The sequence below is a fragment of the Periplaneta americana genome, chromosome 9, assembly GCF_040183065.1.
Source record: "Periplaneta americana isolate PAMFEO1 chromosome 9, P.americana_PAMFEO1_priV1, whole genome shotgun sequence".
NCBI classification, from domain to species: Eukaryota; Metazoa; Arthropoda; class Insecta; order Blattodea; family Blattidae; genus Periplaneta; species Periplaneta americana.
The window spans coordinates 71,122,052-71,140,912 of NC_091125.1; the positions used below are offsets into that span (position 1 = coordinate 71,122,052).

The 18,861-nt window shown below is 36.2% G+C and overlaps 1 protein-coding gene across 2 annotated transcripts in view; it reads left to right on the forward strand.

Moving 5' to 3' along the window:
• The window catches only part of LOC138706062 (mucin-17-like), a 286,190-nt gene that overhangs the window by 183,318 nt on the left and 84,011 nt on the right, over positions 1–18,861 (forward strand). The gene's annotated exons all lie outside the window — the stretch shown is intronic.

Genomic DNA, 18,861 nt, shown 5'->3' on the forward strand with positions numbered 1-18,861 from the left:
TATTGTTTGATTTATTGAGTGAGTGAGTGAGTGAGTGAGTGAGTGAGTGAGTGAGTGAGTGAGTGACAATTTACTAGACTGATGTGGTTGACTTAAACGTGACTGATTTTCCAGACAGTGTTTGGCTTGCGTCTGGCTCAACTGACTCTGTTGATAGAACGCTATTCTGAAGCAAATCACGTCGAAGACTTGCGGTCTCCACATTGCTGTCTCTGGTTTATTGTCTTTGTTTTTATATTTTGCAGACTGCAGTCATTTTTGGTCGTTGACTGATGATCTTGCTTGCTATTGGATACTAAGTTTGTGGGTACAAAACAGGGAAAGTGCAATAAATATTCAATCATCAAGTTTCTTAGCATGTCTTTCTTTGGAAGGGAAGTAAAACGGGGTGGTCCATATTTCAGAATTACATCTCTGATACGAACTGTTTCACAGCTATTTCTCGCCCACGATTAAATTCAACTCTATTATTACTTACCTACCTACCTACCATTTTATAAGAGGATTAATTAACACTGCTCACAGGTTCCCCCACATCTCAACTAAAATACTTCATATTAGCATATTATCGAGAGTTAAGAAAAGTCTTAATCGCCCATATCTCGAAGTAAGAGCAATGAACCACAATGAGAAAGTAAATTGACCATGAAAATCTTTTTCATAAAATTAAGCAGAAATATGCACTTTCAGATTTCAAGAACACACTTTGCCTATTTTGGTACTAATAGCAGTATCTGTAATTTTAAAGTACCTATGTATTTTTTTGCATTAAAAGAAAAGGAAATCGAGATATTCTAGGAACAAATACCTATGAAGAAAAAGTCACAAGGGCGAATGCATCCAAAATTCAGTGATAACGTTGAATAATATATATAAAGCACATATTATTTTAGGCGTAACTTGGATAATAATATAATTGGCATGACACTGTAGTTTTCGTAGTTCATAGTAATAATGATGACAATTAATAATAATAATAATAATAATAATAATAATAATAATAATAATAATAATAATAATAAAATGAGAGTATAAGGGTACAGTACATCAGTTATTCATAAATTTCAAAACGGCATATGACTCGGTTAAGAGAAAAGTTTTATATAATATTCTTATTGAATTTGGTTTCCCAAGAAACTAGTTCGATTAATTAAAATGTGTCTCAATGAAACTTACAGCAAAGTCCGTATAGGTCAATTTCTATCTGATGCTTTTCCAATTCACTGCGGGTTAAAGCAAGGAGATGCACTATCACCTTTATTTTTTAACTTCGCTCTAGAATATGCCATTAGGAAAGTTCAGGATAACAGACAGGGTTTGGAATTTAATGGGTTACATCAGCTTCTTGTCTATGCGGATGACGTGAATACGTTAGGAGAAAATCTACAAACGATTAGAGAAAACACGGAAATTTTACTTGAAGCAAGTAAAGCGATAGGTTTGGAAGTAAATCCCGAAAAGACGAAGTATGTAATTATGTCTCGTGACCAGAATATTGTACGAAATGGAAATATAAAAATTGGAGATTTATCCTTCGAAGAGGTGGAAAAATTCAAATATCTTGGAGCAACAGTAACAAATACAGTATAAATGACACTCGGGAGGAAATTAAACGCAGAATAAATATGAGAAATGCGTGTTATTATTCGGTTGATAAGTTTTTATCATCTACTCTGCCGTCAAAAAATCTGAAAGTTAGAATTTATAAAACAGTTATATTACCGATTGTTCTGTATGGTTGTGAAATTCGGACTCTCATTTGAGACAGGAACAGAGATTAAGGGTGTTTGAGAATAAGGTTCTTAGGAAAATATTTGGGGCTAAGAGGGATGAAGTTACAGAAGAATGGAGAAAGTTACACAACACAGAACTGCACGCATTGTATTCTTCACCTGACATAATTGGGAACATTAAATCCAGAAGGTAACTCACATCGAGCAGTGACTGACCCATATTGGGCGACTGCCACCGATGGAAACGTCCCCAGCACAGGGTTAAGTGTGAAGACCTCAACGGATACTTGTATGCGGAAGAGGCACCTATTCTTCAGGGAATAAAGTGAAGACCCATCTCCGGGGATACAGGGAGAAAGTCCTCAACGGTCCTATTAGAGCGGAAGAGGCAACCCTCCACTTGGGGGTAATACAATTGGAGGATACGATGATTATCCTAAAGATGGCAGCCCCATCTATCATCTTACCCTGCGGGATGCTAGTAACATACCCAGGGGACATCTTCACTACTAAATGTCTCAGAAAGGATAACACGGCTGCTCATTTGTTGACGACTACGGCTAGGAAAAGGGATAACGCATTAGGAAGATCGGAAGTAATAAAGATTGGAACTTGGAACCCTAGAGGAATCACAAACAAAGAAACAGAACTGGAGAAAGAACTTGAGAATATGAAGGTAGATATTGCTGTTATACCAGAAACAAAAAAGAAACTTAAAGGTTCTTACGAGTTAGAAAGATATTTTATAATTTATCATGGAGTACCACAAGAAAAAAGAGCTTCAGCGGGAATAGCAATATTGATTAAGAGAAACTGGAGAAATAGAATTGATAACTATGAATTTATAAATGAAAGAATTATAAAACTACGTCTAAAAGTAGTACGAGGATACATCACAATAGTAGGGGTATATAGTCCAGAAGAAGGTAGGCCAGAAGAAGCTGCAGAATTCTATGAACATCTCCAGACAGTAGTTAACAATATAAATCCCAACGATTATTTAGTAATAGCGGGAGACCTAAATGCACGAATTGGAAATAAACCCATACAGAACGTAATGGGTAAACACGGAGAAAGAACATTAAATAACAATGGAAAACTTTTAATCAATTTTGCAAATTTTAATAGCTTAAAAATAACAAATTCATTTTTCCCCCACAAAGATGTACACAAATACACTTGGAGTGCAAGAGGCTACAGGAGTATAATAGATTATACCCTAGTAAATACAAAATGCTCAAAATTAGTTCTAGACACAAGAGTTTTTAGAGGTTGTGACATAAACTCAGACCATTACTTACTAATTTCAAAATTAGCTATTCCATCTAGATGGAAAAGAAATATAAGTAGTACCAAAACATACAAAGAGATTCCGGAAATGTTTAAAATTCATTTATTACAAGAAGAATCAATTAGACAGTTATATCAAAATCGACTAAATCTATATTTAACAAAGTCGCCCATAAACAATAATATAAATCAGGAATGGACAGAAATAAAAGAAATAATAATACGAGCAGCAACAGAAGCGCTAGGAACAAGGAAGAAAAATTACAAACGAAGAGGACTAAAAATATGGAATGAGGATATGGCAAACCTGACCAAAATGAAGAAAGATGCATACATAAAATATCTTAATCAAAAAACCAACGACAATTTAATTGACTATAAACATAAATGTGCAATTGTCCGTAGAGAAGTTAGGAAAATAAAAAGAAACTCCTGGGATAAATATATAAATGATATAGAATATGATATTCATGGCAGACAGGATAAAGCTTATAAAATTTTAACTCATCTATGTAAGAAAGAAAGAGATAATCTACAACTAAATCTGATACCAGAAGAAACATGGCTACAATATTATCAGGATCTTTGGACAGAAAAGGAAGAAACAGAAGAAGAAATTTTAACACAAATAGATGAAAACGTAGATCCTATTACTTTTGATGAATTATTATTAGCCCTTAACAATTTTAAAAATAAAAAATCCCCAGGAACAGATAATATCAATAGTGAATTAATAAAATATGCTTCATTACCACTGAAATACAGAGTATTAGATTTGATGAACATATGTTGGAAATACGGACACATACCAGAAGAATGTAGAGTAGGGAAAATATGTCCAATATATAAGAAAGGAGATAAGAAAAATTGCTCTAATTATAGAGGAATAAGCATTTTGAATACATGCTATAAAATATATGCGTCAATATTAAAAGCTCGACTTAATATCATAATAGAAAACATGCTTTCAGAAAGTCAAAATGGATTTAGGAAAGGAAGATCTTGTGCCGATTGTATATTCTCCATAAATCAAATAATAGAGAAACATAGAGAACATAATCTACCAACATACATGATTTTTGTGGATTATGAAAAAGCATTTGACAATGTTTGCAGAAACAAACTATGGATCATAATGAAAGAGAAAGGTATTCCACAACATTTAATATCAGCAATTAAAAGTTTATACGTTCAAAATAAAATTGTAATTGGAACATCAATGGAAAGAAAGAATATAGCAGCAACAATAAATAAAGGAGTAAGACAAGGGTGTCCACTTTCACCGTCACTTTTTAATATTTATATTGACAAAATCGTAATGGATTGGCAGATGGATTTAAATGAACATTTTAAAATTAAAAAAAATATATTCGTAGATACATTGCTCTTTGCGGACGACCAAGTTTTAATATCCAGTTCTGAAAATGGGGCACAGAGGGCTCTATTCCAATTAAATAATATAAGTAAAAGTTTTAGCTTAAACATTTCAATTAATAAAACAAAAGTTTTAGCATTTAGAGGAGCAGATACATTAAGAGCCAAAATTGTCTTGGAAGGAAAAATTATTGAACAGATAAATTGTTTCAATTATCTTGGGTGCAACATTTCTTATATGAAGAATGAAGATATTCAAAACAAGATTAATAAATTCAGCTATGTATGGGGTGTCATTAATAGATCCCTAAAAAGTACTAGGAAAGAAACAAAAATTAAATTTTATAAGGTAATGGCAGTGCCAATGTTGCTTTATGGGTCTGAATTTTGGATCCTGACTAAAAAAGAAGAAAGAAGAATAGAAGCAGCAGAGATGAAATTTCTAAGATCTGTAGCAGGTTACACCTTATTGGATAGGAAAAGAAGTGATGATATAAGGAGGGAACTAAGCATTTTTAAATTAATAGACAGAATAAAACAATATAGAAACGATTGGAAACAACATATACAAAGAATGGAAGTAGACCGCATACCAAAACTGATGATGAACTATAACCCAATAGGTAGAAGAAATGTTGGTAGACCGAAAACAAGATGGGCTCAACAGTGTTAAAAAAAAATGAGACCGGAACGAGCCTTATAAGGCTTAATCCATGATGCTGATGATGAAATCCAGACGTTTGAGATGGGCAGGGCATGTAGCACGTATGGGCGAATCCAGAAATGCATATAGAGTGTTAATTGGGAGACCGGAGGGAAAAAGACCTTTGGGAAGGCCGACACGTAGGTGGGAGGATATTAAAATGGATTTGAGGTAGGTGGGATATGATGATAGAAACTGGATTAATCTTACACAGGATAGGGACCGATGGCGGGCTTATGTGAGGGCGGCAATGAACCTGCAGATTCCTTAAAAGCCATTTGTAAGTAAGTGTTGTAATAATAATACTAATAATAGTAGTAATAACAATAACAATAATAATAATAATAATAATAATAATAATAATAATAATAATAATAATAATAATAATAATAATAACAACACTGCACATTTCCATGGTTACATTTTAATAGTATCACACATTTCTAAGGTTAGGATATTTTAATAGTAGGCATCGTACATTTCCATGGTTATACAGAGTCCGCCAAATAAAGGTATACGCTCTTTAAGGAATGGAAACTATTTATTAGGTGTTTGTTTTAAATTTAAATACTGATCACACATGTACTGTCTTCAGTTAAATACATGCTTACTTTTAGATGTTCAAAATGTTCGCCGTTGGCGGCCAGACACACAACGCAACGACGAGTGATCGCCGCAGCTACGTCGGTCAATGTTTCAATGGAGATCGCTGCACATGCCGCTGTAGTCTCCTGGCGAAGGTCCTCCAGCGTGCGCGGCTTACGTCGATAGACTTGACCTTCCACAGTTCCCCACAAGTAAAAATCTATAGCGATTAAATCTGGCGACCGTGGGGGGGCGGAACTCAATGGGCCCTCTTCGTCCAATCCAATGTCCCTGAAGATTGTCATCCAGGAAAGCTCGTACGGCTAGGTGGTAGTGTGGTGGCGCTCCGTCCTATTCGTAGAAGACCTCATCATCAGCTCCATAAAGCGCATGTAGACTACACCTGGTAAAATTGATGTGCGTAACATTTCGAGGTACACTTCTCCAGTGACAGTATTATCAAAGAAAAAGGATCCTACTAAGCCCATAGTTAACATGACACATAAACCCCTGGTAGAATGACTGCCTTATCCACAAGAACATGCGGATTTTCCGGTGCCCAGTAGACGCAGTTATGGCGATTCACTGTTCCATTAAGTTTAAGTTGGGTTTCTTTAGACCACACTACCTTCGTCACAAATTGTTCGTCTTCAGTTATCATTCGCAAAATTGCATTCGACGATCAGGATCGTCATCATTAATCGTGCGCAGTAATCGTGGGATGTAAATTTTCCACTTAGCAGCTTCAGAATTGGATACTTTAAAGTAGAAAGGTGCAAAGTGCCAAAATCATAGAAAACGAAATTATTATGCAGAAAAGTGCAATGTACCTCGGAGGATAATGTATGGAAGAGGCTACATCCTTAAGCGAGATGTTTCTTAAGCGAGATATTTAGATGTTACGTTGCCAGCACCATGCAGTTTCAGCCGGTAAGCGCCCTGTTGAGCTGCATCATAGAATGCAATGGATCTTCAACAGGTCATGTTTGTGCCCAAACTTACACACAGCGAAATGTTTTACAGATGTCAGCTTTCACGTTGTAACTTTGGAGTTTGTGTATGTGATACAATGCAGTCTTACATGTGTATGTGGGATGAAAGCATCGCGAGTAGAGGTGCCAATGAGATTGCCTCGTGTGTACTAAAACTGATGAATATGGACATAACAAACAGAAATAATCTGATAACTGTGCAGCTGAAAACAAAAATCGTGTAATGGTTTTCATGTGTCTCTTTTTAGTTGTCATTGGTTTATTTGAGCACATAGAACAACGTTTCCTTCTCAGCGGCCACAGTTTCTTGCAATGCGATTCTGATTTCGCTTTGATTGAAAAACAACAGAAAGTGACAAAAGCCTTCATTCCTAGTGCTTAAAATCGTACAAGACTCTAAAGTTGTAAAACCATTTCAAACCGTTTCAATGCTAGAGTCATATTTCCTTAATATGCAAAATGTTGCTGATCAACAAATTTCCATCAAGAACTTGAATATTTCTAAGGCATGTTGCATTCAGTATGTTAGTAAAGCAGGTAGTGTTTCTGTGAAATAGTCCCATGATAATGAAGCAGTGCATACCATTGAAGTGCTTAAAAAAAAAAAAAACGTGAAAGATGTGCAGTCAGCATTGTTTCAAGTTAAAGCATAAAATAGGGAAATTACTGAAGAAAAGAAGGGGGGGGGGGTCTACTAGCAATGACTCCCTATCTTCCAAATGAGGAGCAAAGGCAGTTCTACAGGGAGATCTGTGAGTAAAAATTGCTCCAGAATAGGAAAAACAAGTATTGGACTTTGCATCATTCTACTGCAACTGTACCCATTACTTAACCCTTTTCACAATCTGTGTTATATAATTAAATATGGAGAAATAATGTATTTACATACCACTATTATTAATGAGTAAACACTGTACTATTGCTGTTTTCTATCAGTAAAAAAAAACCATGACACAAATATGTATACAATTCTCATCCCCAATGTTTCATTTTGGCACTTTGCACCCTTCTACTTTAAAGTATCCAATTCGTCGTACATTTGTTCTGCTAATCCCCACTTCATATGCACATTGCGTAGCAGACTTCTGTGGAGAAGGAACAAACCTTTTCAAAACGGGAGCCGACGAAGCAGTACTTGTAGCTGTACGCTGTCTTCCCGATCTTCCTTTGTGAATATCACAAATCGTTCCATGCGCCTCACACTTGTCAATAATAGTTTAATTGTTAGGCGGGTTGGGGGTTTTGTTTCATACTCCCACCTCCATTGACGCTGCACTTCAACGGCATTATCAAATCTCATAAACCACTTCAGAATGCATTTTCGCTGCTCAAACGTCATGCGTGCTCCAGCCATTTTGTTTTCTCACTATCATGATGAAAGTATCGACATCTGTTGAGCGAAAGACCATACTACAACATACTCGTAATTCAAATCAATTGACAATATCAATATCCCGATACAGTCTGACAAAGAGTGTATACATTTTTTTGGCGAACTCGTATTTTAATAGTATCGTAATATTAACAGCAATAACAATAGTAATAACAAAATCATGATAGTGCTATTTAAAGACTAAACTTTGTGAGCACGAAATAGTGTTTTCCAGGGACAGCAGACAAATCTGTCTTACAAGACAAGCAAGACTAACAAATAAAAGTTTTTAATTACTATATCAGTTATGCCAGTTACCATAGGCTATATAGGTGGAAAAGCTTATCGAACCTAAGAAAATTAATAAAAAGACTACAAGACTTAAAATGTAGAACACTTCGGTTGTTTTAGCATTACTGTATGGCAAAGAAATTCAGATTATTCGAAGAAACATGCTAATGTACGAGTATGTACATTAAGAGAGCAGATGAGATTTGTCAGCATGATGCGCTTCGTTAGATCACAAACGAAATTAAGGAATTCTACACGAAACAAAAACTTTATTCATCCTCGAAAAAAATCAATAAATGCAAATATAACTGGAGACAACATGTCACAGTAATGAATGACTACAGTATACTATCACACAGTCACCGACGTAGCTCAGTCGGCTGTGACGCTTGCCTGCCGACCCGGAGTTTCGTTCGGACGTGAGTTCGATTCCCGCTTGGGCTGATTATCTGGTTGGACTTTTCCGAGGTTTTCCCAATCGTAAGGCAAATGTCAGATAATCTATGGCGAATTCTCAGCATCATCTCCCCAAATACCATCTCACTATCACCAATCCCATCGATGCTACATAACCTACTAGTTGATACAGTGTTGTTAAATAACCAAGTAAAAATATACTGTCACACGGTTTCAACTACAGGCTGAGAGACAAAGGAAGACTAGATAGACCTGTTACCAGTATGTTTGGCAGATTCATTCCTTTGTCCGCCGAAACGGATCACCTAGTCCAACATTTATTATTATTATTATTATTATTATTATTATTATTATTATTATTATTATTATTATTATCATCATCATCATCATAAACTACTAAAATGGTTTACATTCTGTAGTTACGAGTTTGAGATGTATGCAGGACATAATTACTGTTCTGCTACTTATGTATTCTTTTTCGGGACTAGGTACAACGTTTACATCTTACGTTGGTGATACCATGTATTATTAGCTCAGCTCAACATTTGCTTCCGAGGTTGCGGGTTCGATCCCGGGCCAGATCGATGGCATTTAAGTGTGCTTAAATGCGAAGGCTCATGTCAGTAGATTTACTGGCATATAAAATAACTCCTGCGGCACAAAATTCCGGCACACCGGCGACGCTGATATAACCTCGGCAGTTGCGAGCGTCGTTAAATAAAACATAACATTTAACATTTGCTTGAAGAGGGGAAAGAGATGAAAAGAATCGATGGTACTCTTGCGTAATTAAATTTGATCGGTGTTGCGGAATACTTGACACCTGACGCGCTACTGGACTGTGATCAAATACTGTCGTGAATTCTCGCCGCACTCCCAGCTCCCTGATCTGATTGCTCAGATCCAGTTCAGGGCCGCTGAGCGCTCAACACAATGCAGTGGGCGTGGCTTCACATGTGGCTCAGTGACAACTCTCTCAGTCGGTCGGCAAACCATGGGGCACGTAACCCTCCCCAATACTTTAAACTCGCCTCCTCTCGTTAAGTCTTTTGTCCGGATAGGCATGTAGGTAGTATTTAATTAACAGCTCTCTCAACCTACAGAGGTAGTTATAATCAATTAAATGATAATTTGATGATAATGGAGCACGATGGAATTTAAATGAAAAGAGAAACCAAAGTCTCCTGACAATACCTATTAATGTTTTTCGTCAGCCACATATCTCACAACATGTGAACTGAATCTCGGTCAGTCAACAAACTGAATGATCTCTGGATAATCTACAGTTGGGACTCTCTTCCACATGAGTGTAGAAGAACCGAGTACTATGAAATTGAAATAAACCAATTCGGATTTCATTTCAACGCTCCATTAAAAAGAAGCATTTCATTGAACGCGTATTAGTTATAGGCTACTTAAGCCTATGACAAATACGCTCACATAATTCTTTCCCTCCCTCCAATGGCAGGATCCTTAACGTGCCGTTATTCGCCCTGACTTCACGAGCGAGGTCATAGATGCCACTAGTGCCGAGAAGCGTAGACCACTTAGTTTGTCAGAGATTATCTAGAGAGCATCACAGACGGTGAGTTTACATTATGCTAGTAATGAGTCATATGATGATGATGATGATGATGATGGAGAATTTTTTAGATATCACCGGAGAACCGAAGTACCCGGAGAAAACCCCTGTGTTGCTTGCACAACGACCTTGCCTAACGCAAATTATAAAACCAGGCTGTAGTGGAATCTGAACTCGCTGACCCCTGGCTTATAAGCCCAATGCGTTAGCACAGAGCCATCATGGCGGTACATAATTTTTCTCTAAAATTTTCAAAATCTCATTCCGATAACGATAATTAACATTATGTATCCAGGTAAAAGGACAATAAGGTTCTTGAGTTAATTATGTTCTGACGTAGTCCTGAATAACACTACAGCGCCTTGTGTTCTCTCAGACAAACTTAATTTAGAATAGTAACTACGTAATATTTGGTAAATACTCGTATCTCTCAAATTTATACGATGTTACAAAATTAGTTGGTTGGTTGGTCGGCCGGTCGCACTCCTCCTCTGGTTCGGCAGTATTAGGAATTCATTTTATGAGAGGTGGGAAATTGTATGTAAGATGGAACTAATTACTCCCAAAGCTAAAGATAGGAGTTCAACTAGCAGAGTTGAATTTTGATGAGTGAGAATTTTGTCTGGAATTATCTCATTCAAGGGTTATAAATATGCGAAGAAACTCTCTCATATTAACTTGCTCTCCGCTCAATCGGCGTGGGTTCAATTCTCGCTTGAAATAATTATCTGATTAAAATTTTTCCGAGGTTTTCCCCAACCGTAAGACGAATGTCAGGTAATTTATGACGAATCCTCGGCTTCATCTCGCTTTCACCAAATCCATCGACGCAAAATAACTTGGTAGCTGATACAGCGTCGTCGAATACAAAAAAAAACTTATTTTTCAAAGAAAGCCATGGAGGGTCGCTATTGTTCTCGGCCGGTATTTAACCTGCGAACTTGGATAGAATTATAAGTAAGACAACCACAGGATCAGAAAGATGACACTAATTGTAACAAATCTGTAGACCTCTAGGATTAACTCGGTTTCCTGTCAAATTAGCTAGTTTCTTTATCATCAGTATGGCGACCGAGGAGTGAAGCTAGTCACTCTTCTCCTCCTCCTCCTCCTACTAATCCTTCCCTTTCTCTTCATTCTGGAAGTTAGAGCGCAGAAATCTAGTCTCCACTTACCGTTGGACCTTCGAGACCAATATAAATGTTTCCTTATGTCTATTAAAACAAATTGATATAAACCACCAGTTTACTACAGATAGTTAATACTCCCATTTAAGAAATCGTGCCTCGTCTTTAGAAATGAATATTGTGAGAAATCGATAAATACACTTCCTATTTTAAGGAACGATACATGTAATTCCTAATTTAATCTAGGAGTATATTACAAATATTAGGGCCTATATCCCTCAATCTTGAGCAGAAATGAACATGAAAATATTTATGAGAATATAAAGGAAACATAAGAAAGGAGAAGGAGAATTCAGAACACAAAAGTTAAATTTAAAATATAAGTAAAGTAAAGAGAAGAATAAAATATCTAGGAATTATCTCGGCGTAAAAGAGAATCTGAACATCCGAAAACGAAATGGAAGGATAGTAGTTATCAGTCTAAACGTAAAATGACAAAGGAGAAGATGTAATAATTAGGTAAGGCATACCAAAATCATTCCATACCTGTGTTAGAATAAGATTCGAAGTTAGTGAATGCAAATGCAGTACGTACCTTCCTATATAAATATTTTTAAAGAGTCTTCACAATAATTAAAAAAATTAATCACATTTTGTAGCAGGAATGCTGCTCTTCTATTCCTCGTAATTGCCATATTGTAGTTAAATTTCACAAAAGAAGACATACAATCCCTTACTTTCCCAAAGGAACTGAAGTTATTTGAACTCCTAGCGCTGCTGAGAATGTTATCTTCTATAAGCAGTGTTGTGTATTCCATAATTCGTAAGCATTGCAAGATACAAAGACTAGTATACAAATTCTGCAATTTTCCCAGATCTCTAATTGAGAACAAAGGAGTTACCATGGTTATATTATAATACACAACAGTGCTTACGCAACATTGTATTCGATAAATCTGTACATAGGTTACTAAATACTACTTAAAAAAAAGAAAACATAAATCATAGTATTACTTCCTAAATGATGATTTGACGTTGTGCTTCCCCCTTAGTATGAGAGTTCAGCTATGTGGTTTCCAATTCCAGACCGAAAAAAGCAAACAAAAAGAGTTAGGAGTAAAACCACAGTCTAGTATATACAGTCACGAAGCTTGAGTTGTGAGGGTACTAGGAACAATAGACTGTGCCGGTACTATTTTGCATTGTCTGTAATGAGGCGATATTAGCGATCCTAGTGGTTAGCAACTATCTATGGATGCATATTTACTACGTATTGAGCTTCGTGACTGTATATACTAGACTGTGGTAAAACTTCGACATAGAATAGCAACTTTCCACACATTAATATATTTTCTAAGTGACAACAAAATAAATTTTGCATTACGTAAGTTAAACATATAATTTGCGATAAGTAAAAATACTGATAGGAAAGGTAAAAACATGTTTCGTAGTCTTCTTATACTTCTTCGAGGGTTAAGTGGGCTTATCTCAAGCTTGAATGTGGGCATTTCGAACTAGCACTAGAGAAACCACAGTGAGACTCCCCTGATGTAAAGTTAGCACAACGTTGTGCCCTCACCTATAATATACAATTACATTGATATTGATGTTGAAAGCGCAAATACATATTTCCTAGACTGAATTCGAACTCATAACCGTTGCTTTTAAATATTATTAAAGTTCGTCAATTCAACCGTTTCGTGCACTGCATCTGGCAAGAGATGCTTCTTTCACTTTTAATATGAGAGGAATAACCAGAATTCCTTGCAAGTGGTTTTTGTCTTTATTAGTTTGGTTTGTAATTCCTTATTTTACTGATTTTATTTTTTGAGTTGGATTTATTATTTTTTCTTTTTGTTGTACTAGATTGGGTGTATACAGTGTTCGAACGTAAAGAGTGTACGCAGCAGTTAAGTTGCAGCTTTGACGTTACTACCATAGTCCAGCAGAGCATCGATTATCCGAATACCGATCAACCGAAACATCAGTTAACTGAAAGCGTTCCAGTCGGAAAATTTGAATTTGCGCGCGCGCCATGTAGAAGTTTCGCTAGCGCTGTTTGCGAGATTTAGCGGCAAAAAACGAGTCTCAGCTATGAAGGAAAAAAAAGTTTTGAACTTGTCAAACTAGGCTAGTCAGTTTTCTATGTTATTTTATAAGACGTGTGATAAAAAATATATACTCTATGTACAGTTTTGTGTTTAATATCAGTGTTTCTTTGTTTCATACTGCTTCTATATCACCGGCACAATTTGTTTTCATAAATGATGGGTTATGTGAAAAATTATTATCCGAACACCCCCGTCCCCAATTGTTTCGGATAATCGATGCTTTACTGTAGTTTCGAATTCCGTCTCGGGAATGAAAGCTACTTGTCCGCTATAAACGGGCTGTCCTGTGTTTTACAGTCGTGTTACCTCCACGCCAGGGAAATCCAAACAAATGCCAAATTATAACAAAGGCATGAGATTTTAGGCTTTCATGGTGATTCTGTTCAGAAGGAGACTTTTGAATATTCCACCGTGTGCTGGAACTTAATATCTCCAAAGAACCGGAACTGCGCATAGGTTCCATTCTTCAGAAGAAATTAATACGACGCGACCACGTGATGGATCTACTCTGTTGGGTACTTTATACCTGTCTACTCAAAACAAAAACTGGAATCATGGATAAGCGAGGAAGAACTGTAATGTACTAGTACATAATGTAGAGATTTATAAGAGATATGTCTTGTGAATAAGTGAGAGCTACCGTAGTCTTCGTGAGAACTAACCAATTTGCAGCTGCAGGCAGTGACGTAAGTGTGCGCTGTATCGTGACGAAGTTATTGAAGGATTGATAAATATGCAGGTAATAAAAAACTATCAAGACGACGGTGAGGAAGAGAAGGGGGAAGAATGATGGTGGTGGTGGGGGAGGTGGTAGTGGTGGTGGTGGTGGTGGTGGTGGTGATGGTGCTGATGATGATGATGATGATGATGATGATGATGATGATGGAGCTAACAGTTTCTTTTAGAATGTTAACAGTTTCAACAAATAAGAAAAGCTACATCTGAGTAGATTTATTAACGAAATTTGGCTTTGTTAATTTTAAAGCATGCTAATATTATACAATATATGTAACACAGTTTATTACAGTGGCAGTGGTGTCATTCAGCCGGTTCGCAGGAACCGTTTGTTACATTTGCCGCAGTTCGTAGAACCGGCTATTAAATATTTTAAGTTTTAAAAAAGTAGGTTCTTTACAGAAAGGAAGAACATTAATTTAACTCGAAATTCTATAGCTTTTAATATAGTAGTAAACGTAATGCAAAAATAAACGAGAATACAGCTCGAAATGCGCCATATTTATTAATACATTGTAGTTTCCTGTCAAAGTATGCAGGCAGTCTGGATAGGAATATACTGTACATGCCTGCAACCATGAAACCCATATGCGATTATACAGTCCTGTTTCGTCTAATACATTCCTTTGAACCTATTAAAAAATAAAATAATTCTTAGTCCTTTAAAAGTTTTCCTTCTAAATTTTCTTATAAAGCATAGGTCTACAGAGAGGTAGTATTTACAAATAATTGATTTCCCATGTTAAATCCCTATTTATAGCAAACTGTGTTATGCAAGTACTAGAAATTATAGCACATAAGGTGAAGGTTGGTAATATTGTGATACGAGTAATATTATGATAGTTCTTTTCGGGAATCTATTACTATTTTACTGAGCGAGAGGAAGATCGGTTTTTGCGTCAACGTATTAAGGGAATGTTCGTGGACAAGTTGCTGCACAAAACCGGTCCTCCTCTCGCTCAGTAAAATTGTAATAAATTCTCAAAAAGAACTATCACAATATTACTCGTATCACAGTATTACCAACCTTTACCCTATTAAGCGTAGAAACTTACTTGTGAAGTATATATTTTTGATAGTTTGTTTATGTAGGAAGATATTAGTTCTCCTATGTGTATTCCATTTCTGTGGCTGTCTTAGAGTGACAATAACGCACTTACAGAAAAATAACATCGATCGAAACTAGATGTCTTTTTAAACTGTAGTTCTTATAAATATGGTTAGCAACACTGCTGGAAAAGCCATTATGAACATAGGAAAGATTTAAATACCACAAAATTATAATATAGGCGGTCAATTATTCCTTTCATTATTCTGGCGCGGTTCCTACTTTTGGTTTTTCCATTGCTTTTTGTTGTTCCACAATTGTTCCCTTATGATTGGATATACACAATATGAGTCGCCTAGAATCAAACTGCAATTTATCCAAAAACCTGATTTGTCACAAAAGACAAAAAACTAATGTAGTTAGACTGGAAACGCTGAGTTTACTACTAAAGTTAAGGCAGATAAATTCCAGTTTCATTCCAAATGAGCAGTTTATCACATTCTCTGCATAATTCAGCAGTAACATACAACCTTAATCCCATATTTCATAATTTGGACAAAGTGCAATTTGATTCTAGACGATTCATATAACTCGTAGTCTGGTATTCTACGTTCATTCATTCTGTCGACATGAGATAGCCAGTGACATAGTTACGGTTTTGAAACTAGTTTTTTTTATTCCTGTATGGTTCTTCATAGTTTCTTTTTTACTGTGGTCCTGCCATCTCACTTCTACAATTCTCAGAAATCTCACTTCATACTTCAATTCAAATTCGATCTCTGCTTGTCATTTTCAATGTAGTTACCGTTAGACCAGCTGTAGCCGATTTCAGGAGTACAAGATTGACCGTGAGTATACAACTTCCACGCAAATGCGTCTATTTTAGGACGGGTAAACAATATATGCACCTCGCACGTGACCGAAGACGAATGCGACTGAGATAAATAACCGGTGCGCTGAGCTGATTGTCGCGTGGGCCCCTAACAAACAACGAGCGAGTGGGCGTGGCGAACATATATATTACTGTCTGCAGGAGGCGTGCATGACAAGCAGGCTGTCATTACGGCAAGGTGTTGCCCGCAACCACACATACATGTATCACCCCGGGGGGCAGGGGCATCTTGAATTTGCAGCCTTCTAGTCTGTGCCCCCATTCTACTTGGCAGGGATGGCGCCATCTTTCACAATTCTGTTTTTTCAATATCACAACGGGGAGGATGAAACATTATCGGCATTCCTTACAGAAAAATAAATATTAATGTATGATGTAATGTTTTCTAAACATAGAGGTATCTCTATATTTAAGTAGCTACTGACGGTAATTACATGATATTGTGATAATGGACTAATTGTGAAATTAAAATGACTGGGAAAACCGAAGTTCTCTGAGCAATCCGTTCCACAACTACGTTGCAACCAAACTATAACTTCAAAGCATCCCAGAGGAATCGATCGTGATCCTTTTGGTGGAAAGTCGTTATACATTCGACTGAGTCTCAAGACACAAAAAGCTCAAATACTTTATATATTCATTGACGTTTTCTACATCAGCTCGTATTCTCAAAATCTGAAAAGTAAAATGAACTCGGTCCGACTGCTTATACAAAATGATGAGTAGAAAATAATCTATACCTATGCGAATATTTGTATATTAAATTACATCATAAATTACACCATTACCTTTATCTTCTGTTTTATTCAACGACAGAACACGTAATAATATATTATGAAGCAAACGTATGTCACATATTTAAACACATGAGTCTCGAATTTTTGGGAGCTACCGACGTAGCTCAGTCGGCAGAGGCGCCTGCCTTCTGATCCAGAGCTGCGGTCGGACATGGGTTCGATTCCCACTTGGACTGATTCCTGGTTTGGTTTTTTTTCCGAGATTTTGTCCAACCATAAGGCAAATGTCAGGTAATCTATGGCGAATCCTCGCCTCATATCGCCAAATATTATTTCAAGATCACAAATTCTATCGACGCTAAATAACCTAGTCGTTAATGCAGCATCGTTAAATAATCAACTAAAATAATTTTTTGGACTGACCATATGTACCGAATCAGTGGCATAGTGTCACTTTTTAACGTGAAGAATCTGTTATGTCAATTTAAGTTCTACTGCCTTTTCCAGGCAAACAAATAATGGAGTTTTGACTACTGATTTTTTTTTCTTAAATTTATTTCTCCCTGCTATCTCAATTTATTTATTCTTCTTGAAGTTCACTTTGTAACACTTATGAGTACCGGTATATTAAAATACAGTATAAAACTTTAAAACTTAAAACATTTAAAAAGTGTCAATTTATTTGTTGGCTATAAATTTCACTGAGTTAATAAAATTAAAATTTCATTATCGCATACAAATTAACTGAAAATTTAAGTCCGAAAGATTTCCTTCTGACACATGTTACAGCGTTTATTTTTATTTGCAGTTCTTACAATGATAAGTCTGTATGATTAATCTCTCCAAGGAATATGCAATTGTGTTTATCTTAGAACAAAAATTTACTAATATTATTTTAGGACTTCGAATCACATCGCTACTGCTCTGCTCTATTTCTTATATACAACAAGCATTTGACAAAGTTTGGCGTACTGTCTTTTGTATAAAATAAAATTGTTACTCCTTCATCCATATTATCTGTTGCTAACATCTTATTTAAATGATAGCTATTTTCAAGTAAAGTTCAAAGATGAATTTTCTTCTTTACATCGTATCAAATCTGGAGTCCTTCAAAGTAGGGTCCTGCTCTTTATATTGTACTTTATATATATATGATCTACCAACAATTAATAACACATCAACCGCAACTTTTGATACAGCTATTATTGCGTCACAAGAAAATCCTTCACGGCATCTTGAGAATCATTTAGCTCTAATACAGCAATGGCTACACCGGTGGCATGTTATGGTAAACTGCACAAAATCAACACACATTAGGTTCACTTTGCGCAAGAAGAAATGTCCCAAAGTCTAAACTAGACACAACTGTAAAATACCTTGGTCTGCATTTAGATGAACGTCTAACCTGAAAACATCACATCAAAACAAAGAGAATGGAAGATAAACTGAAGTTTAATCGACAAACTTAGCTGCTAAATAAGCGCTGTCAACTATCCTTGTACAACAAAATTATCTACAAAACAGTAATTTAACCAATATGGACATACGGATTACATTTGTGGGGTTCTGTCAGCAATTCCAACAAAGATATTTTAAGAATATTCGAATCTAAATCTTTTCGCTGTATAGCCAATGCATCTTGGTTCGTGTCCAATATAAACTTACACAGTGTCCTATGAATCCCCACCATCAAGGAAGAAATCGCTTTATACAGCTGTTGATATCAACAGCGACTCAACTTACATCCAAATTATCTGGCCATCAACTTACTGGACAACAGTGAAGCAATGTATCGCCTCAAGCACCATCAAATTCTTGATTTGACATTTCGTTTTGTGAACAATCAGTAAAGAGTTGTCTGACAACTCTTAG